Source organism: Lathamus discolor, chromosome 15 (assembly GCF_037157495.1).
Source record: "Lathamus discolor isolate bLatDis1 chromosome 15, bLatDis1.hap1, whole genome shotgun sequence".
NCBI classification, from domain to species: Eukaryota; Metazoa; Chordata; class Aves; order Psittaciformes; family Psittacidae; genus Lathamus; species Lathamus discolor.
Genome location: NC_088898.1, coordinates 2998249 through 3022256, shown reverse-complemented (window position 1 = coordinate 3022256; position 24008 = coordinate 2998249). Strand labels below are relative to the sequence as shown.

At 43.6% G+C, this 24008-nt stretch overlaps 1 protein-coding gene across 5 annotated transcripts in view; it reads right to left on the bottom strand.

Annotated features, from left to right (window-relative positions):
• Window positions 1–19693, bottom strand: part of NEK6 (NIMA related kinase 6) — a 62254-nt gene extending 42561 nt beyond the window's left edge. Inside the window, exon 1 of one of the 5 annotated variants that reach the window (XM_065696032.1) lies at window positions 19615–19693. The gene's annotated coding sequence lies outside the window, so the exon portion shown is untranslated. Of the gene's footprint in view, window positions 1–15924; window positions 16021–18458; window positions 18667–19614 lie in introns of those variants that run through there. The other 4 variants (XM_065696031.1, XM_065696030.1, XM_065696034.1 and 1 more) reach the window with 4 other exon arrangements.
• Window positions 19694–24008: the final 4315 nt, after the last annotated feature.

Genomic DNA, 24008 nt, shown 5'->3' with positions numbered 1-24008 from the left:
GGTTTGGTATCTCCACAGTTTTGCAGACAATTCAGTTACTCTCAGAATAAACAGAATAATAATAGAAGACGGAGCAAATTTAACAACATAATGGGGAATATGCCCAAAGCCCACATGGGCTGAGCAGCTTATTCTCTCAAACTACAACTTGATGTAGGTTTGTCTGTCACCAAGTGTCCCCCACTCCACAGGGGAATAATGCAAAAAGGAGAAACACATAGCACATGCCAAAACACCTAAAAAAAGACCCCATCCACGAAGTCACAGTCCTCAAGCACCCTGGCACGCACTGTCACCCTTCTGCAGTACAGTTATTCCTGCAGACAGTGGCAGTATTCACAGGCAACCTGGAGTATTTACAGAGTAAGGGAAAAGAAACTTCCTCTTGTGCAGTAGCTCCCATACCACAATCCAGGTTGTAATTCCTTTTTGGGTACCTAACTGTCCTTATGCCTCATCCCATCCACCTGACTCCTGAATCAGTAGAAATCAAAACACAAAATCCCACTGAACACCACGGTACCTTGCAGGTATCTGACAGGTGGGATTCTCAGAGCAGAACAGCCCAAGGCACTTGATAGCAAAGGCCAAGATCATTAGTTACGAGATACTCATTAAGGAGCAGAACCTCATCAGCATCTTGGCATTCAGTCTCACACACCTACTGCCCTGGGGTGCAGCAGCTCCTCTCTAAACCAGCTTGGTTAAACAGCTGTGACCAGTCTAAGCAGGTATCACCATGTTTCTCTGGATGCCTCAAACTCAACTAAAGGCCAAATTATTTGCTCCCAGATGTATAATCAATGTGACAAGACCATGCACCTCTGAAGTAGACAGCAAAGCAGAAGTTTGAGTGCTCAGTGTTACAACCATTTTCTGTACCAACACTTTTGACGTTCCTGCAACACACACCAGCTGTTTCCATATTCCCTGCATGCAGCTCTGCTGCTGCCCACAGCACTGCAGGGGCCAGCAAACCCAAACACTCCAGCCACTGCTACACTGATCCACAACTGTCAGAGCCACAGCAGGGGGTGGCACTGCACAGAGCAGCTCTCTCAACAATCAGAGACTAAAAGTGAACAGCTTTGCAAATGCAGGATGAGCCACAGCGATTCCAGCTTTCCCTAGTACAGCCACAAAGAAGTATACTGCACAGTAGCCTATGAAGTTTTCCACTTTTGCACCACTACCTACTGCAAAAGCAACAGAACTCCATCCCAAGAAGCCCCAGCATTCCCAGCTGTGCCCTTCCTGGAAATGTTACAGGGCTTTTTCTGCCTCTGACCTGCTCCAATGCCCTCAAATATCATGCAAGACATATATATATATATATATATATATATACACACACACACACACACACACATATATATGCTTATATATGTATCCCTCTCATATCCTCTCACTCCACAGGCACTTGGGAGGGGTAAGAAAGCAGCTCTGTTCAGGTACCTTGTTTGGAACAAAAAAGACAAGCCTCACACAGTTCCAGAAACCCACAAGTTGTTTAAATACACTCATTAGTTAAGCTACTGCACAAATGTCCCTATTTTAACATACACAAAGAACCAAGATGGAGGGTGCACAAAAATCAGGCTCCCAGGTCAGCTACGGATACCCACAGTAGGTGCACTGGGGGGGCCAGGCTCTCCCATCTCCCAAGCCAGCAGGAGCTGCTCACTGCAGCTCCCCGAAGACTGGAGCAATGCAAACTCTTTTACAAAATAAGCACAGCCACATCAGTAACACTTTCTGCCTCTCTGCTGCCCAATAATATTCTTCCTGTATCTTGCTCATAAAATAAATCTGTCAGGACACTATATGAGATTACCTATATATTTAAATGATGATCTTGGCTTATGATTACATTATCACTGCGGTTCAGGGTACATGCTGTGGGGAAGGCAGTCCAATCCTAGGAGAGTATTATTTTCGAGTGACTTTTATTGTCCATTATCTTACACCATTTCTGTCACAGCTATGATGTCTGGTAGGAATAGTTCACAACAAAAATATCTTTGTCGTTAGTATTCTCATTGCAATTTAGTCAGATCAACCTTTAAATCTCATCCATCATACTGAAGAGCTTTGGCAAAGCACGCACAGTAATATATGCTTCCATGCAAAACCTAATTACAGGCTAGGTTAAAAAGCCTACCCCATTCCTTCTGCAGTGCAAGGTGACAGGAAATCCTGAGCTTCCCTTGGTTTCTCACTCTCCCTTTTTGCTGGTGAAGTGCATAACCCATTCATTACAGCAGACTGATTCTGTCTGGCACATGACAAACTTACTTGAACCTAACAATTAAACTTCTGACAGCGTTTCCAAAAGCAGAGAGTATTTACTGTAAATGCTTGACAATTTTTTCCTCTCTGCTCATCTCTCTCAACAGTCACCTTATGATGACTGGAAATTACCATAAGCAAATAGCAGCCTAACATCCAAAAAAACCCTCATGTTAATGTGAAATACACACCTGCCAACACTGAAAATAAATATGAATATGAATGTTAAAGGAGACAAGATGAGGAATGCCACTGAAATACATGAGACAGGAGAGAATGTTGCAAAAGCACAGTTAAATAATATAACTCAGTAAAAAAAAATGTTCAGGAAGAGCTGTCTACACAATGCAGAGCTGGCCAGTGGCTGCCTACAGCCACCAGCCCTGCCGAGGAAGGACCAAATCCAAGTTAGTGTATTATCTAACTTTAATCGTCCTCGTTGACATAAGCTCTAAAGAACAAAAGAAAACCAGCAGCAATCAATTTTGCAAGCCATTAAGATCAGGGAAAATTTAAAGGGCCCTGGATCTAGTACTAAAAGTAATAAAAGCATCAGTTACCAAATGCAACTAAAGACAATAGTTGTGTCACAAAGTAAAATTCCCTCTATCAGTATTTTTAAGTACCAAGGCCCCCAGATGTGTTATTTAACTCAGCCTTTGAGTTTCATTTAGCAGATGGGTATTTTTGAAAGCTTTCAGAAGCACATCCTCATCCAAGCTTAAATAACTTATATTAACAGAAGTTACAAATATTCAAACTGTGAGATTAACCTCACTGTAAGAAAACACAAAAATACACTTATGCATTTATATATTCCAAATTTTCCACATAGCTGCCGCCACCCAATCAAAATGCAGAAACCAAGTCACAGCCCTCAGCGAAAATTGTACCTACCGTACCTGCGATTTATAAACCCCTAAGAAGGATGAGGATGCTTGTAACAAATCAACCACAGAGCAGAAGGATGGCGTTACAACCACACTGTCCATTCTACAGCTAAGAGTAGGTGCAGATGAGTTTGCGTTAAGACTTTGTGCACACCTTTTGTCAAGACTTTGTGCAATCTACATTTCAACAGCCAGCAACAGAGTGCTGGCTTCTCAAAGACTGAGAATGTTTCAGTAAAATGGCTGAAAAGCCCTAGAGCTTTTTCAAACTATGTCAACAACTGATATTCATTAAACAAATGCTGTGACAGACACTGTAATTCACTGTTCCATACCTAGAAGCAAAATGACATTAAGTCAACTATTTAAAGCTCTTCAGAGCCACATCACTGTAGATGTCCATAAAACAAATGCTTCCTGCCAATAATTAAGTATCTGTGTCAAGCTTCCCACTCTCAAATCACTCTCTACATCCAGCTCAGGTCCATATTCCCAGTCTAAGCAAACCATATTATCATCTCAAATACTCTATTCTAGTTGGGGACTTACCTAGGAAAATTACTTGAAACTTGCAAGGTCTGACACAGTATTCTCCCTCCCTGACTGTATTACTATGCCTGAAGATGCTACTCGAGTTTATTCGATACTTTTGATAGAACATTTCATGTGCTTGTTACTTTTCACCAGTTCTCACCACCAGCCAGGAAGGTAGGTAGCTTACTTCTAACTTTGGTTTAAAAAGGTTTAACCTGAGTTAAGCATTGGGTTTGTGGGTTTTTTCGTATGTTATAGCATCAGTTCCCTAGAACTTGGTCCCAAATGAAAAGACACAACTGTTAGCAAAAGTCTTCTGAATACAGTTTAGATGCTATGTAGCTCTATTACAAGAGATGATTTCACACTGCTTCTATTAAGCAGTCCTAGGATCACTGCCAGAAGTACTTGGCGATTTATAGTTATGACTAAGTAATCAATGTGGTAAGGTAAATATTGCTTTTCACCAGCCTAACTGGACTATTCCCACCTCTTATTTCACTGTACAGAACTCCCTATTGCAACACTACATGTAAATATTTGTGTACAGTGTTTGTGGGAGATGTAGATGAATATCAAATACATACATCCAAAATTGAGGATGGATAACACTCAGTGGCATTTAACCTGACAACAGTTCCTTCGAAGAGAGATAATACTGTTAACACAGCAGAGCAACAGCAGGCTGAGTTCTTCCCCAACTAGTTTTCACTTACGTATGTTCCAGATAAAGTAAAAGCCAGTATACCTTAATTTATATTCTTCTAGTTGCAGTTCCGAGCTTTCCAAAAGTAGTCACTATATTCATTTTTATAACCTCCGAAACATCAGAAACAGACCTCTCAGGCCACTACTGGTGCTAACAAAACACATGTGAAAAATAAACACATATTAAATCTACCTGGAATGTTACTGTATTGCTTACCACGCATGCAACAACATGCTCACCTTTTAATTCATAATGCAATAAAGCTTTCAAGCCTGAAGCCAAATTATTTAAGAACATTTCTGTTATCCTTCTCAGAATTCATTAATTTTGATGAAGGAAAGATTAAATATAGGTTGGAAATATATTCATAATGTGAATGTTCACAGAAACTGCCAGATATTTTCACATCATTAAATCATAACTGAAATAAGCAACTTCACATACAGCTATGAAATGTGTGCTGTCTGTACCAGTAATGTCAACTTCATTGCCCTGCTGGCTGTACCATCTCCTTCCCCCATCAAGGGAACAACCAGTCACTTGCCCATAAGTAAGCAAACTTTCTGGACTCCCAGCGAGTTAACAATCTATATGTGAAATAGTTTCCACTCTCATTCAGTATCTGAAGAACACTTGTAATAAAAGAGCAAAAAAACAAGTAATAGAGAAGACTGATTGCTCCCAGCCTATGGTGAAAAGATCCAACTTAAACCAATCCCTAAAATAAGTTTCTACCCCACACGACTAAGAATTTCAGAGCTTCTTCCCACTGAGACAACTTTAGCAACCAGCCATCTCAAACAAGAGCACAGGCAAACAGACCATCTTAAGCCAGTATGACAAAAACAGAAGTAACGTGCAAAAGTATGAAAAATAAGTAAGTTTTGCTGCTATATCCCCGTATTCCCCATGTGGCAACTGTTCACCCTGGTCAGTTTTCAGAAAGCTTAAACTTATGACCTTAAATCCTAACCAAGTCTTTATAAATGCATATGTGATTAGAAACATCACCATTAGCACTAATAAATACCTTTTTATTAGCACACTTCCAAGCACCTGACCAATAACAAGCAAACCTCACAAAGATACTTTTGAAATATTGCTGGAATTTCTCAAATGGTTAAGGAACTCTTAGCCCAAAGAAAAAGACCAAGCCCATGTCTGAGGGGCTCAGAATCCATAAAACCTGCTGTAACTACTCTGCTCATGCAGTTTCCCTCTACAGCCATTAACGCGAGTCTTCATAGCCAACATATCTGTCTCAAATACAGGGAAAAGGAAAGGAGAAAAATATGGATACCTATAACTATATAAATCTATACAGATATACGTTCACCCAACTTCAAAATATCAGAACAACAGCTTGAAGTATTTACATTTCTCATAATCATAATAAGCAAGAGGAAATGATGCCGAGAATTATGCAGCCCAGCCAACCTAAAGACTCATGTGATTCAAATCCAAAGGCAACTTCAAAGCCACCTCATAAAACCTTAAGCAAAGCTTCCAAGCAGCCAGATGCTCGCATTACAGGAAGAGCTTGTGCAGCATCTGGATCTTGCAAGTAACAGCCAAACGGAAGCAGAAACTCTTCCCCATGTAAAAAGGTTTAACATTTTTCTACTTACAAAAATAGTTACATTAGAAATAGGTTGGCATTTTTTTCAGCCTTAAAATATGCTAAATAAGACTGTATTATCAATATTCCTATAATGCATTTTATCTATGCTAAATAGTCAGCTTCCCTACATGTTCCTGAGTATCTGGAACTAACGGCACCAGTATTCCAAGAATCACTGTATCTCTTCAGCTCATATCTACAATTCTACATCAGTATATATGACACATCTCCATCTCCTTTCCCAGTTTTCCTTAAAGAACAAGATTCATTCACGAGTGTCTTGCAGATCAAGGCTACCGGGTACAACAAAACATCCCCGTTCTTTACAAAGCCTGCATAGCTACTTTTATTACTTACTCTGAAGACAGACAGGGTTAATGAAGTTCTTTAGAAAACTCTCCCCTTCCTGGGCTAAATGCCCAAATTCTTTCAGGATTCACAAGACTTGTCTATTTAAATTGGGTCCAATTTTTTTTTCTCCATACAGAAAGCCCTGCACAGAATGTTTTGAAGAGAAACTGGGAATTATCCTTTCAAGAAAATAACTAAATGTGCAAGCTCTGCGCAAGAGACATCACGTTTCACACTATATTCTGCCTTCTATGAAACAGTTTTCTATTATTCTAATAAGCTTCAATACTGAAGCATAAACTCATTGTATCAAATCATTAAAACCCATAAACTTACTCATGCAAACAAAAATCTATCCTCCCCACCCTCCATTTCTTTCCCAGCCTCCCCTGACTGCCAAGACACCGCATGTAACTCAGACTAATACTGTGATGTTAGAACACAAATTTGCCTATTTGAGGGAGCAAAAAACTTACACTTCACTTACCAAAACAGCAGCTCCACAGTTTCACTTCCAGTTTCTTGTCTGAGAAATCTCTGCTCTATACCACGCAATGCCTTTCAGACATTCCCAGCTCTACAGCAATATTCTGATCAGAGACTGAAAAGTTTCTCACCATATGGGTACAAGAGACTGGCAGAGCCCAGCCCTGGTCTCTCCTTCTCACTAAAACTGAGGTTCATCTCACAGATTTTTTTCCAGGTACTACACAGCCTTTCAGATATTAATAAAAAATGCACTTGTGCCAGAAAGCATGAAAACAAAGAGTTAACAGACATCTGCAAAGCCTTTACATTACATTTTCAAGATGCAGCATCTGTTCCATCAGCCACCAGATACCTCCCCATCAGCCACAGCCATGACGAGAAGTACTTACGGTTAAAGTGCTAATGCAATTAAAAGAAAGAAACAAAAAAGTCCAGCTGAGGCACAGGATGCAATTTAGCTTTCAGCAATCCATGAACTAAGTAAAATGTAATTTTCCAACCATCTCAAATTACCAGGTTTTGAGAGTAATTATCCAGAACACAGCTGAAAATATCTACCACGGACCAGTTCATCAGCATTCAAAGACAACTGTTTACCACCAGATACTTGCACAAACACAAAGGTTTGTTTCAGAAAAGAAACACAAATATTTACAGTATTTCAAAATAAGATACAACATGTTTTAGTAATGTTAATGCAAATTATGTTGACACCTTATTAATACCTGTGAATCACACACTACTACTCATCAATAGAAAACATTTTAAGTCCAGCAAATCCACACACAGCTATCCAAGACCTGGAAGCAGCAAAGAACATAACAAAGCAAGAACAAAACCAGAAAAATCAACATTAAAGAGCAGTGACAGCAAAGGATCAAACAGACCTAACGTAAAACCCAGCAGCTTCAAGAGCTGGGAGGAAAATAACTGAAGAGTGATGTAGCAATTTATTTGGAAATGAATGAATTGCTGTATTAAGTGTCCAGACTTGAGTCAAAGATGGAGTCAAACAAAACAGGCCTGTCCTGACTCCACACTCTGCTCTAACCTCTAGACAGTATCACAAAATAAATGCGGATCACCACAGTGATGTCAGCAGGATCCTGCAGGGATTTGTAGGTATTTGGAAAGCAAAAGGAGCGTGTGGGCAAGGTTTCTATAAAAACAACAAAGCTGTTTCAGTAGCACACATTCCTGTGAGTGGACAGAGTTCCCACACCACAACCAAGAGCTGCCTAACATCTGAGTAAACGTGTGGAAAAGGGAAACACACAGAAGAAAAACAAGATATTTAAATAAACAGAACATTTGTTAATGAATTTGCACCATCTACCAATTGCCTGACAGACAATTTTAGATCAAACCAAGGCACAAGAGAGTTGAATCCAAGTCCCAGAACTGTGAACCCTCAGTGCAGGGAGGCAGAGGAAGGACTCCACCATCCAGTTTTAGAGGTCAAACCTGACATCTAAAACATGGGAGATGGCAAGGGGAGTTGCTTCAGCACAGCTGGTAGCCCCAGCTCCACTGCATGATAACTCACTCCCTGAAGAGCCTACAGTCTAAAACAAGCCAAAAGCCTACTTAGTAAAATGATAGCTGGTCTACAGAAGAACCTGCCATGTGCTCCTAGCAAAATGCAAAACCACATACCTGCAAGCACCATCATCTCATGCTATGGTAACTGCATGAAGGAAAAACTATGGATGACAGCAACTGAGGCCAGAGGAGAATTAACACCACATTGCATGCATGAACAAAAGCCACCCTGGTTATTACTGCTGCCTGATGACTTAAGAGTAGATAGAAATTTAAATGCAATCCTGTATAACAAATTAGAGATGCTTTCCAAAGGAAAATTATATTCCCCATACCATCTAGCTGCATTTATCAAATTCATTAGCGCCATCTATGTCACCAAAACAACGAGCAAGCTGGCACTCAGCCCTCCCCAATTTCAGATGGATAATAAGAAAGATAGCACGTGATTTCAGCAATGTCTGCTAAAACTCATGATGAATGATTCGTTTCAAACTTGACTTCTTCTGGAGCACCAGATGCAAACAGGTTGTTTCAAAACACAACACGCTCATCTGCCAACCCAGGCTTCACTTTCTGTTAAGTTTTTCCAGCTGACCAACTTCCCACACACCAGCTGGGGGACAGACTGCCAGACTCTCCTGCCAGTCCCATGAACTCCAAAATAAAGCTGACAAAAGGCTGGGGGGGCACCTCGGGGACCCATGTCATGGCCATGCTGTGCAGGAGAGAAGACACCAGCACAAAGCTCCCCCATGGAGCTGCCTTTAGCAAAACGTAAAACCAAATACTTTTCCAAAAGCTGTTCCCAGATGTGAATAAAGTGACCAGAAGAAGATGGCCCAAGCAGTGCTGAGATACTGGTTTTCAGTGCCTTGTTATTAACAGACTGAATGAGGCACTAAACATGGTTTTCCTATTCCGAAAATCAAGCTCTTGTTTCCTTCATTTCCCTTGACATTTTTCTAATCCGTAAGTACACAGACTATTGAAGGGGTTTATGAAAATAAAAACCCAAAAATCCCACAGGCAGACAACAAACATTACACATCCTGTGATGTGCTTACAAAACAACCAACTCCAAACAAACCCTGGCTGAATCTTTGGAAACAATACACACTTCATTGGGAGTGACAATGTATAGCACATTATACCCAAAATGCTACAAGGTCTGTTTGCCCATGGGAATGAATCCTAGTTTACCCCTGGGAAGAAAGAAAAGTGCAACTGGAACTGGGCTCCTTTGAAGACCTATTCTATCCTCAAAAAGCCATCACAGATGCTGAAACCTGCTTTTGCAGCAGAAGCTTCATACATCAGCATTCACAGGTAACAAAAGGAAGAGACTGCAGCACTAGACTTTTAAGCATCTCTGGCCCTACCCATCTCAGGGTTTCCAGAAAATTTCCTACAATCCTATTTCCAAGAGCTACTGGCCATATGAGCAATGATGGATCCTTCTCAAACCCAGGGCTGGCATGTCACCAGCAATTTTCTTGACCACACATACCTCTCTCCCACCCTACAGCTCCAAACTTCTTCTCAGTGGATAAAATGCTATGGAAAGAGGGCATACCCCATTGCTCCACAAGGATCACCACCACCAGGTTGCAGTGTTGTAGTGATGTGGTAAAAGAGCAACAAGAAAGGCTATTTCAAGAACAAAAGCTCCAGCGCTGGAAATTACTTTATTCTCTTTCTGTAAGCCAGCTGAAACCCCATAGAGTCAGAGCAGGTTTCCACTCTATCTTAGACAACTACAGGGAGAACATAAAATCAAATTAGTTACCTCTCCCTACCACAGGGTCAAATCCTCCCTTGGAGGGCTGTGTGCTCACAGTACAGCAAAGTGTTTGACTTAAGTCATCGGTTTCACCTCTAGACAATCAAGAATATTTAAACACTATTTGAAGCAATTTTGACTTAAATAGCTTCAAGCTGATTAAGAGCCTTTTCTTCAGAGAACTGCTGCAAGCTTTCCTTCTCCCCACATTAGTAATGAAAGCTAAAATAAGTCATCACAGTCACTTTAAAGTGCAAACTAGGGAGACTAAAAGAAATCCCAATAAATAAGTCACAGAGTAAGTTATTGCATACCTTAATATACAAAGAACTGAGAGCAAACACAGGTAAAGAACCATACCCAACACTGTTTACCCTTGAATGGTAAAGTTCTTAGAACTGACAATGTTATAAATTGAGTAATTGACCTGCAAGGAAGTAAGGAGCTCAAGAGAGTTAAAAATTACCCTATAAATACCATAAAGATTAACAGATTTGTAATACCCACCCAAGAAGCGCTTACTCTAAGTAGAATGATTATGAAAACTAAGCAAGAATATTTACTACATAGTATTGAGTTCAGTATATACAGCCTGCCACAAAAGGCAGCACTGGTTCTTAATATAGTGACAGCTGAAAGTCACCACTTCGGTTTCCCAACTGATTAAAGGGTAGCACAGACACAGAGTTGTGACTTACTTGCTTCTTTGGAATACATTCATACACCTTTTTAAACCTTTTCAAGCTTGTTTAGGGGGTTATTTTGTTCCAGTTAAATGTTTCTTAGACTTCCCATTTTACACAAATCTGACAGAAGAGCTAATGAAATACTGACAGCATGGAAGAATGAAAGCAGAGCTTCCATGAATGAAAGAGGAGGGGATTTTTATGTCCATGTTTGTTGATACCTATTCTATCCTGAGTCCGTACTCTTGGAGGAAAGGAATCTTAAAATATCCACAGCTTTTCTCCCCCCCTCCTCACTGTAAGGGCATGTGTCTCCCTCAAGAACCAGAACTCAGCACAAACTCCAAGACAGGCTTGACCTTGAGAATGTTCCAATGCAAGAAACAAAATGTTCCAACAAGAAAACACACTCCTTCTCAGACCAGCAGAGACAAGTGTCCACAAAGTTAAGAGCAGGACAGAGACTTAAACTGAAGTTCCTGAAAGGAATCATATTCATTGTACTGTGAAGTTGCAACCCATCCTGTAGGTCAACATTCCCCAATTATTGCACCATCCGCAGTGATTTTCATCTCCAGTTTCACAGTTTAAAAATCAGTAGGTTAAGAAATAAAGTTATTCTCCTGAGTAAGAGAGGACAGTTGGCTCTTAGTAAAGAAACGCTGGAACTTATATTATCTGTTCTGCACCATTTGAGCCAGCAAACAGTGGCTGCCTCAAGAAAACACCATCGAACAGCAAGTATGGACTCAACAGCTTGAGCTGTGCTACCTTCTAGCACACCAGCTCTGACAGGGAGCAATCCCAACTATCCAGCTCCCATTTTCCCTGTCAGCGCGGACTTAAAGCTCAGCTTCAAGCCCATCATGAGTTCTCAACAGGCTGGTGGAACCTTCCCGCCTTGCAGCAAGTGGGCTTCTCAAACAGCCAACAACAAAAGTAACTGGAGAACAAGATCTGTCACTGAGCTCTGCAAAAGGAAAGACTTGCAAATCCTCCCCAGGGTGTGGAGCAACACCTGCTCCGTCAGCAGGCTGGGCTGGGCACGGCACAGGGTCACAGCCCTTATCAGTTCAGTTTTTGACCCCTGAAATAGTAACACACTAGGTGAGGCGACTATGATTCACTTGGATATAGAGCACAGAGGAAGAGGATGGCAAAAGTGTCCCCAGTATGAACAGCATAAACAGTGCTGGGGAATCCCACCCAGATCAAATACCAAAGGATGTTTTGGCCCCAAAAGGTGGGATGCTGCATTGAAACGAGACACTGAGACCACCCCAGGAAGGTCCCTCAGCTGTCTCTGGGCGATGCTGAAATGCGTATCTGGGGATGCACCAGCCAGGCTGTTGACAGCCATTCATCTTGCACACAGCTGAGACAGCACAAGACATTATTACCCCCCTTCCCTCCACAAAGGGGAATCTCTAGCATTGCCACACTCAGGTTTATTGCCCTTGAGTCCTCACTTAAGCTGGTTTATTAGAGTCTTAATCTCACTGAACTAGCACTGCCTGAAATGAGCACTCCCACACATCGTTCTGCCACAAGCAGCACAAAATTGGAGCCACATCCTTCATCTAACCAGAAGTCCCGTTTCCAAAAGGAGTTCCTGGAACAGCCTCAGCAGCACCTACATGCTTGGAAAAACAGCATTTCCAGACAACTTCCAACTGATGTTATACAAACAACCCATCCACTGAATTATAAAAAAAAAAAAAGCATACTATATATTATATTGAGATAAATCAGTTCAGAGGTGCAGTCACATTTTAAAGGCATGGTGAACCAAAATAAGCACAGACCACTGAACCTGCCAGCTCCTGACAGAGAAACCAGAACAGCTTCAGAATGAGAACTTCTTGAAACTACAACCAAACCCAGTCAGTACTTGGATAAAGTGACAGAATAAACCGCCTTCCTCAAAAAACAGATGTACTGATCTACCAGGATGGTGCCCAAGGTCTGTCCCAAGGCAGGGCATGGTTTGGCACCTACTTGGATTCATCATGTGAAGCACATACAAAGGTTGGAGTCCACAACTGGAGATCTGAGTTACTCAAACCAAATAAACACAAAATCTTTAAGAAATGCCTTGGGATTGTAATATATCTGTTAAAAAAGAGGAGGGGGGAAAAATAAAGGTATCAAGAAAACAACCATAAAGGGAAAAGCACTATGCCAGCAGCAGCAATGTTTTAATTTCAAAAGAACAATCTTGCCATCTCCTGCATTTTGTCATCAGACATGTCGAAACTATTTTAATAGGTTTTATAATTGCCATGGTGTACTAGCTCACAGAGCAATAAAACAGCAGATCCATTTACAGTCTAAACCTAAATTCATGTAGTTCTGCGCACGAACTGCATTTCTGCCATCTTGAGATCTCAGCAGGCAACACTCTAACAAAACTGCTCTATTTTGGACTTCATTGCCTTGGCTCCTGCTGAAAATACGGGTTTGCTACACGCTTCCTTAACAGTTTCTAGTCTACCTGATTTTGTTGTGTAAAACAGTACAAGAACAGGACAGACAATACCACTTCACTGAAACAGCAGACAAAAGAATTAACTCAAACTACCTGCAAGGGGGGACAGTTGTTGGGGGGGAAGGGGGGCTGAGGTGGGGAGGAAGTTATTGGTTTTGTTTGTTTTCCTGATATTTAATAAATAATGCATTCTGGCTGCTAAATGAACATTTGTGAACTTTCAAGAACAATTTCAAGTACAAAATTCCTAGAGTCTCATTCACTTACACTATTTGGTTTCAAACAGATAGAGTCTGCTGTTGGTTCACTTAAACATGTAACAGGAAACTCAAATTTGACTAAAAGGCTGTATTACATTACTACTGGTTTTATATGGAAACCTTTTTAGAAGTAAGAAGCTAAGGGGAAGTTTTTTTCCTCTCCCATCTGCGACAGACAGCTGTTCACTGCCTGGAATCTATGATAGCAGACACTTAAAGTAGCACCAAGCTGAAGTAAACACTTTAGAAATGTAATTCCTTTAATCATACTGACACCGTAAAATTATTTGCAATTTCTTTCACCATGCCATGGATAAACTCGATCATCTGACTGATCACAGGAAGCCAAATTCACTGGTGGAATGGAAGAAAAATATTTTCTCCCGAAATACTTTTAAATGTTAAAAAACAATCCAAAACACCCCTCACACAGGAACAGGAATGGTACTTACAGCAAGTCCAGATGTTTAAATACTTAGCACAGGTTAGAACACGCAGTAATCTCGATTCAATCCAATATGCATATAAAAATAAGCCAAGAGAGAAGAAGACCCATTTACCCATAAAGAGATTTGACAGCTTTACAGAGTTCTGCATTCAAACCACTATTAAAAATAACTCCCTGTGGCTTGCTAGTTTTAAACAAAACCTAGCTCACAAACTCTAGAACTGCCCATTTCACCACACACTTACACAGAACCTTTCTTCTCCCTGTCCTACACTGCAGCCAACTTCAGACAGCAGCTTCCAACTGGCTTTAAAAGCAGACGCACTGATCTCCACACACCCCCAAACCTGAGAGAAATGTTTAAAGAAGTGTTTTATACCGTTTAATTTTCTGTGATATTTACACAAAGTGCAGCAACTTCAACTTGCTGGGAAAAAAAAAAAAGCTTCTATTATTTTAATGTCAGTCTTCAATCTAGATTTTGCATGCAAATTTTTTGGCTTCTGTTTTTTTTCTTCAGAAAGGAAGAACACTGCCAGGGGCAACCTCACCTTTCAGTTTGAACACACATTCTGTCTCCTAGATATTTTTTTTTTCCACCTCCTTCTAATCTTAAGAGACACAGCTCCACAGTGAAACATGGAATTCAGAAGTGAAAAAGACCTATTACATCACATCCAACATGCTCTGCAGCCAACAGACCCCTGCTCCATTAAAAGCATGAGGCCAGAAGGGTCCAGCCTGCTTTCTGCAGTGCACATCCTAGGCCCTCCACTGCAAAGGTCCTTCCATCCCTCCGTGGCTCTGTTCCCCTTTGGGCAAAGACACAGCCAGGGAAAACACAACTTGCCCTTCCAGCTGCCACGAAGACTAAAGTGGTCCAATCTTCTTATTTAATCCAACTTTGGTTTGGGTTGGGTTTTCTCCCCTCCTTTTTTACTTTCTTAGTTTTACACCAATACCCCAAATGCAACCCCTGGCACAGCAGAACAGAGAACACAAGAGTTGGTTGTATCAAGCTGATGGTAGCTCAGTGATGCAGGGACTGTGCATGACGCTGAGACATGCTAAATCTTCCCTATTCTGTTGTCCTCAGCTTTCAGATAAACCATACTTATCTTCTAAGGCACTTAGAAAAGTGCTTAGAAGAAGCACAAAGAGCTTGCTGAGCACTTGCATGTGCCTGTACTAAAAGCTTTTCAAAGGGAAGGGTGAGTATAATAGCATTTAACAGGACTTAGAAACAGAAGAAAGGATTTTCAAGGCCCCTTGCCTTTAACTGGACAGTGTTAACTCTGTCCATTTTGGACAACCTTTAACTTCCACAGGATTTTATTTAGCAAAGCCATTCTGTCCAGTCCATGTGTCACAAACACACGAGCCTCCTCTGCTGCCAAACCAGCAGAGTGGGTCACCGCTTTCTCGTCAAAGTCGCATTTTCAGGGTCTTCAGTGACAACGTTTGTATCAAGACAAATGTGAATTATATATTTCAACTACATGAAAACTTTGTTTGCTTTCAATACTGCAAGAATGTTTTTCTTGCATCTTGCATTTATGCTGTATGCAAAAACAAATATAACTTCCTACAAACAACCCAGGCAAGCACTTAGATGTACAGTGAATTAGTCACCACCATTCCCATGGAAGAGAAACCAAACTGGTTAAGTGAGTTTATAGGACAAATGCAGAAGTGTGTGTCACAGGTAGAATGGCTCTTCATGACTTCCTTAATCACAACTCTCTAACCACACAGAGTATTGTGGCCACTGTGCATCTAGGTGAGTGTTGAACTGTAGTATGACTCAGAAGGTTGCAATTAAAACCATGCTCACTTAATGGTAAAGATGATCCCAACTTCTAAAATGAGGTTCCGTATGCTTATTCTTCTCATTTGCTGGAGATCACCATAAACACCCTCTTCTGTAACAAGAACATCTGAGAAAAGCATATTAGAATGAAAAAACCCAAACCACAAGTTGAGTTATTAAACTCACTTCCTGTAAGGACTGTATCCCAACCAGGCTTCATTTAGGAAAGAGCAAAAGTCAAACCCCAGAGGTCACACTGACGCCCACTTTCATCATCTCATTTTTTAAATCTTCCCCTTGTACTTTTCCTCTGCTCCTCCAGAACACACTGTCCATTTTCTTGCTTTAATTTCAGAATGAGCACATTTGATTTCCACCCCCTGCCTCACTTACTGGCTCCTCCAGTTCACACAGTCTAGCCTGTACTGCACATTGTTGTATATACATTTGTCATAGCCTTGAGGTTAAATCTATTTGGCACCACGTAAAGTAAGAACAGACACCCACTAATTAGTCTTCTACGCATCTAGAAGGTGTGCAGGAGGTGGACACTTGCTGGTCACTATCCCCCATTTCATAGCTAATAAAGCAGAGGTAGAGCAGGATCAAAACCCACACAGGTATTTCTGGCTCTTATTACCACAGAAGAAAATGACTCCTTTACTGAGTAAACAGCCACTGATCACTTGCTCAGCACTCAACAGGTAGGAGTGAGTAAATCCAAAAAGCATGCTGGAAGAGAAACATCAGCATCTTGCACTATTTTCCTCAGCACAGCCTTGATTCCTACGAGGAATGAGAAAAGGCAGCGTAGGCTCAATATTTTTCTACGTACATTTAAGCGTTCTATACTGATGTGAAACTTCTCGGGCAGGATCATGGAATGCTACAATGTGTTACCAAAAAAAAAATATCTGTTTCCCTGTGTGGCTTTGGGGCCCAAGTAATTCATCTTCCCCTGCTTTTCTCCCTAAGATCAACACTGAGGAATTTGAAAGGGTGTATTAAAACTCATGTTCAAATTACATGTCCGTCCTGCCCCATAAAATATGTACTCATCAAGAAACAGAATTCCAGAGGAAGGCAGGAAAACCAAACAAGAAGTGTTTTATAGGTCACAGGTGTTAAGAAACCAAAAGGTTGGTTCACTTGTGCAATTCCTTTGGGGTGACAGCAGTCACTCGCACTCCATCTAGAAATCTCACTTCCCACAGAAGATGCTCTTTTTCCATCATAAGAGAAATTCCTCCCAGCCCCCATTTTTTTAAGTCTCTAAGGCTCAGAGCCATAGGAAACAGGGGCAGCAACATTCTTACAGAAAAGAGGTTCTTTCCCTCCCTCTCCATCGTTGCTTAAAAGATGACTGTCACAAAGACTGTCGACAGGGAAAGAATAACAGTGGAAAGAGTTTGACTCAGTGTCAAGAGATGTCTCAAAATGCAAAAACTGTAGAAATGCTGCAGAAGTGCAACGGTTCCTTACAATGATTCACAAAAATGAACTTTTAAAGGAGACACGTAAATGACAGCGAGACAGTCATAACGCGTCAGGAACTTGCATCACTGGACTTCTAATTGCTACAATATTTCCTATCAAACTACTTACACTGCAATAATGCCATCGGCAATCACCGTTGGCAGAAATACCCTGCGTGTGCGAACAGACAGACAAACAGATGGAGCTCAGAAATCCACCATTTTTCTAAACAGGCATAAATCACACTTCGGAAGGAATAACATGTTGGGGAAAAAAAGGAAGGAAAGAAAAAAAAATAGAAAAAGAAGGTATTTCTTAGTTCAAGCTCTAACATGTGCTCTCTCCAAAGCAACGTGGTAATCCCCGAAGCGCTGGTTTTCTCCGGGTTCCCGTCGTTTGACGGAACAACACCAGACAGGTCCGCTCCCCTCGCAGAGAGAACGGGACAGGCCCGGAGCTGCCGGCTCAGGAGGCCGCTGGGGGAAGCGGCTCGGGAGGGTCGCGGGGGTCCCGGAGCCCTTAGGGCTCTCTCCGCCAGCCCCAGGAGCACCCGGCTCCCCCGGAGAGGAGGCAGACGGACTCACAGCACACACCGGGCTCCCCAGCGGGCAGCGAGGCTCCGGGGGGACGCCTCCACAGGGCACGTATGAGTGGTACGCTGCTGCTTTTAATGTTAAAATACCAAAACCCCTCCAAAGAGCTCCGCAGTGACACCGAACCGCTCAAACATTCCTGCTTTTACAACAGTTCTAACTCCGCTCGCACCGCAGGGCTGCCGGACGTCACCTCCCGCAGGAGCCGACCCCTCCGTTCCCCCTCCCGCCCGGGCACGTGTCGGCCTCGCTGCCGCGGCAGCCCCGGTGAGGCGGAAGGGAGGCCACGAGGCGCCGCGGCCCGGACCCCGCGCGGGCCTCCGCGGCCCCGGCATCCCGCACCCTCCTCTGCCCCCTCAGCACGGACCGGGGGAAGCCGGCGGAAGCGCGGCCGCACCGCCTGAGGGGCCGCGCGGCGAAGGGGCCCGCGGCGGTTACACCCCCGGCACAGCACGGCCCTCGGCGGCCGCGAGGCCCTGTGGTGCTCACCTGCAGCTGGCGAAGCGGCGGAGAAGCGCCGGTGACCGGCCGCGGAGGGAGGAGCGGGGCGGAAGGGGGGGGGGGGGTTTCAAGCGGCCGCGGCCCCCACAGCCCCGCAGCGACAGAGCGAGCGGCGCCGCGTCCCACACGCAACTTCGCCGCGCGCGCTCGCCGCCCCCAGCGCACGCGCCGCCGCCACTCGGGTGCGCGCCCCGCCGGCTGCCACGCAGGCCGGGCGTGCCGGGAGCGCGCAAAGGGGGGGGTGGGGGGGGCGGTGCCGTGCGGAGCCCCGAGCGCCCGCCCCAGCCAGCGCCCGTCCCGCCGCGAGACGGCGGAGTCCCCGCGCCCGGAGCACCCGCCCCTGGGGTTTCCCGGTGCCGGCCGCAGCTTCGCGGGCCGGGATTGAGCAACTCCCGCCCGCGCTGGGGGAAGCGGCCGCCGCCGCCTCCGCTTCGCTCCCGCTGTGCCAGTGCGGGCGGGCGGAGGGGACGCGCGGCCCGGTGCTCGTTCCCGCACGCACCGTATAGCCGAGGCGCTGCGCTGCTGTGTGCCAGCGGCGAAACACCCCCTGGGTTTAAAGGAATAAAGGTCTCAGCGCGGCCATACGCAGCATTCCCGACAGAAAAGCCTTAATCCCCAAATCAGTGCGTCTTGCAGATCAGAGCCGATGTTAGTATGGTAAAGTTGAACTTTAACTTGGAATTTTCAAGGCCAGGTTGGACAAAGCCTTGGGTGAGATGGTTTGAGGTGTCCCTGCCCATGGCAGGGGGGTTGGAACTGGATGAGTTTAAAGTCCTTTCCAACCCTAACTATTCTATGATTGTAATTCAACCGGATTTCTTACAGTTTATCAAAAACCTAAAAGCAAACCTCACAATAAATAAAAACGAAATAAGGAAGTCTCATCAATGGTCTAAACTGGGCAAAAGGCAGGCGGGAACAGCACATGGTGGGAAACACAAGTGCTAGAACTTTGTCAGCTTCCTACCACCAAGGCCCGACACCATCTGAAGGTGTTTGCTGGTGTTACTGGGAAACTCCCAGCGCTGCCATAGCAGAAAGTGCTAATGCCAGCAGGACTCAGTGCACCTCAGCAAACGGAACAAGCCATGCCAACATAACTCCACTTCTGCTCAGCCCTGAGCCAGGTAAAAATAGTACTTACTCTGTAAGGAAGAACCAGCAAGATAAAGCGAACTGCTGCAGGCCGGCAATACAGAGCTGATGAGCTGCCTCCTCAGCTGGGGTAGGAAGAACAGATACGAGGGAGGGACCTGCTTGTTAGATTCGAGGTTCATTAGAGCTAACACTGGGCACCTGATGTTATTCCTGACACCAGGTGCCTGGTGTTAGGATTAGCACCATGGGGCTCCTCAGGTGTAAAGCCCCACAGCTGGGGAGCCCTGCTTTTTGGCCATGACTGGCAGTTCCATCTTGTTTGTCCCATGCCTTGGCCTTCTCCTGTTTCTCAAATTCCTCCCAGTGTCCTATTGCTGCACTTGGCTGTCTCGATAACAGTTGGACCCTGTGACACCATCCCAACAGGAGTGCATTCCCTGGGAGCTGTGGGGGAAGGTCCCATTCTGCATCCTGTGCAACCAGGGATGTATAATGCACAGCTTCCAAGGCAATGCAGCCATGTGCAGTGTAACACTCAGCCGCTGCGTCTCCTTTCTACATCACTGCATCATCTACACCTACACTAGCACTGTAGGGCACACACTACCGAAGACATCTTGGTTCAAATAAGTCATTTCTTCCATAAGACTCCACTCACACAGTTTAAGCTCCCAAGTCAGTTGCTCTTCTGCAGAACCTGAAAAATCATGGCTGGCAGCTCCTTGCTCGGATGGTGGTGTTTATCCATTGAAACTCCTGCTTTGAGGAAGACATTCTCTCTAAAGTAGTGCCACATCCAGAGACAAGAAATGGCAGCAAACATTTGCAGGATATTCAGGCAGTTTGGGAAGATCAGGGCTTGAAGCAACCTGCTCCAGTGGAAGGTGCCCCTGCCCATGGCAGGGGTTTGGAACTGGATGAGCTTTAAGGTCCCTTCCAACCCAAACCAGTTTGTGATTATGTTTCTGTGAAATGTTACTAGGTTTTTGGTTTTGTTGTAAAGCTGTTTGTATGAAGATAATATAAATCCAGTGCATTTGTTTTGCATGAGTCCTTCCAGGAGCTCGAGTCTCTGATAAGTCTCATATTTAAGATACTGTAAAACCAGATTCTCCCTCCCTGAGCATTCCTGGTAGCGTAAAGAGTTTTCTCTCAGGGGTACAGATGCCTGCACAGCTATGCCGTGCTTCTCACTAGAGACAGAGCAATAGACACAACAGATGGAAACTAAGAGGCCACCTGGTTTTAAAGCAAATCATATCATCAATCTATCAGTACAAAATCTGAAACATGGGAAAGCGCTTAGAGAAACAAAATGAATTCCGGGTTTTTTCTCCAAACTCAATTTTTTCAAGGTCTGTTGATGTACCATTTACAAAAATGCATTTCTTTCCCTTAAAAAGAGAGTGTCAGTGGATTGGGGTGTAAGAACTTGCGTGTTTTACATCAAAACAACAGCACAGAAAAAAAGATCTTTTGTTTTGCTGCCATAAGTTAGCGTCTTTCTATTCAGAAAAGCTGTTTTTAAAAATCTGCCACATTCTTGTGCACAGCTTCAAGATCCAGGTTTCGTTGCTAAATTAGACAGACCAGACAGAATTACTGTAGCTTATCAACAGCAATCCAGTTAGGAAAGAAAACTACATTTCCTCAAGTAAGTCTCAACAGAAATAGTCTTTCTTTCATAGTCTGTGCTGTGGTTCTGTGTGAAATTCTCTTTTAAACACCCCCCAACATGAGAACTTTCAGAAGATGTTTGCTTCTACCTTGTTTCGATCCCTGTCAGAACAGACACAAATGACTCTGTGGCCTGCTTCAGCACCAGACTCTCATCACCCCCTGCACCCCAACACCTCCCTTTGAACAAGAGCTCAGCCCAGGGGCAGCACAATTGGGCTTTATGTCTCCAAATTCAGCCTCATGAGGTGCAAGAAGGGGATTTTATACACAACCATCCAACTGAAGGTTGCACCATTCACAGCTCTCACCTACCCATTTGAATTTAATCAATTTAATTATTGTATGCTATTCAAGAATGACTTAAGGTACATTTTGATCTGTAGTATTTAAAATCCCACGGATACAACTATCAAAAGGAACTCTTCGTAGTTAGCCTAAGTAAGCCTGTAAGGAATGGAGAACTACAGAAATAAAAGTGTTTTAAATAACTTAAATTTTAACCTAAAAAAATGAGGAAGTAGTCTTTTATGCCTCTAAAGTTTTTACAGCCAATACTCAGTGACTGTAGAGCAGCCACCACCGTCTCATTATTTACAGCCCAAATGTTTTAGCACTGACCCGTGGCTAGTGAGGCCTCTTTATTTTAATTGTTCAAACAGAACCAAGCACAGCAAGGAGCACACCGTATCAGTGGAGGCTGGGAAAATTAAACAGGAAGGTTTCTGTATTACTTACATGAAGATTCCAAGTAACAAATCTGTTCTAGGAAAACTAGAATGATCTTAGCCCAAATCTTTGAGGATTTTAAATCAACATACAGTCAATGTGATTGATTTACTTTATTCTGAGTGCTAAAATGCAACTGTCACTGTATCCTTCATCCTCAGCCCATTATTGATAAACTCCTGGCCTTACGGACTTAATATATGCCCATTGACTTATTTCTTATTTTCCATTCTTAATAGCACACACTGAGGAGGCTCTGCTGGAAGCTATTTTTAGAGGAAAGAAAGACAAAAAATCCCAACCCCATCCTTCTTCCTCAAATGAAAATTACAGAGCTTAAAGAAAGTCATTTTTCCAGCAGTAGCTGGAGGAGATAGGCTGTGAATTTCTCTTTCCTCAGCCAGAGCTGTGGCATGTCTTCTCCACGCACACACTGCACACAGGCTGACTTGCACTGTGCGTCTGCAGCCCGCGCGCTCGGTTCTCATATTTCTGTAAGGTTCGAGTCCCAGAGGAAGCATTAATGCTAAAGGAATGCATACCAGTGTGGAACTAGTCTAAAAGTCAGTACAAAATCTCTCCAACAGATTGCTCAGAGAAACACCTCCATTTTACCATATTTAAGATCTGTAGATCGATCTCACGAGCATTTGTGCAGCGGTTGAGTTTCAAACTGATAAGAGTGCTGCAAAAAGAGAGAAATGGAATCAAAGGACATTAAAAGGCGCTGGTCTTCAGGAAGATAAGGCAACCTAGAGCCACCACGTGACCCAGCAACCACTCCAGCTTAGCCGCCTGTGGATCTCATCAGGGAACCAGATGTGACCAGTGGCAGAATATCCTTCTCAGCGTGAGCTCTGTAGTGTGTGATTGCCATCCAGGAAAGGGGAGATGGGAAAGTATGATGGAGAAAATGTCCCATTTTTTATAGAGTCTAATTGCTTAGAAGAAAGACACGTTTTCTTTTAAAGAAGAAGGGATGCTAGAAAGCAGGCTCAGGAAGGCTTCTGGAGGAAGGAGCAGGAGGATTTTTCACATAGACAGAAAATTTAACGTTGCTTCCTCTTTCCTGGTGACTGTGTTTCACATGATTAGGTGGCAGTGGACAGTTCTCATTCGTTTCTTTGGTCAGTTGAAAACAGGGTGGGACAGTGCAGAAAAGAGAGAAGGGGCCCCTTGTCCCCTCCTCACAGTTTTCATTCATGAATTTGATCATTCTCTTGTGTGGAGAGGAGATCTGGGGAGGGGAGGTTCAACCCAGCAGAGCCATGCTGCATAGCTAAGGGGCAGAAACACCCTGGTGTCAGCTGTAGCACACTCCTTGTGACATCCAGGCTGGCTGTAGGACCATACCTGATTAACTGTTGGAGTAGTACCTCCACCTCAACTGTAAAGAACACTCATGGCATGAGCTCCACGTTGCCAAGCAGGGACTGTGGGATGGTTGTTTCTGTAGCTTTTATGAGAGGGCAAGTGGAAGATAGAGGTTTTCAGGCATACAGGCTTGTGGTCTCTGCTTGTTTTGGGGAGAGATGGAGGAGGAGGAAATTTGCTGTATAGAGCTGGAGCTGGGACACAGGGTAAGCTGTGTGTCCTGCTCATACGGATTTCACTCACTGCTCTTGAGAGTGAGGAGTTGTGGATGCCTTCTCTCAGCCCCTAGCAAAGGATTTGGAGATGAAGCCTGTGGCCTTGAATTTGTATTCAAACAAAGAACAGAGAGGTAGTGCAGGGAGCAGAGGACTGGGGTGAGGCCCCCAGCAGCCTGTGTTGCCAAGCAGATGGGCTGCCGTGTTCTTAATCAACTGCAGTTTTTAAGGTCATGCCTAGATAATGAGCATCACAGCACTCAAGCCTACAGATCATGAATATATGGATGAATATTGACTCATGCATTTTCCTTTCTGCAGCTCTGTTCATGTAACTTCCCAACTGCTCATCCTTTTTGGTGTCTCTGCAGACTCTGCACCACCCTCTGCCCGCTCATAACTCGCTGGTCCCTGATAGCTCAGCTCTTGACATTGTGTGGTCACT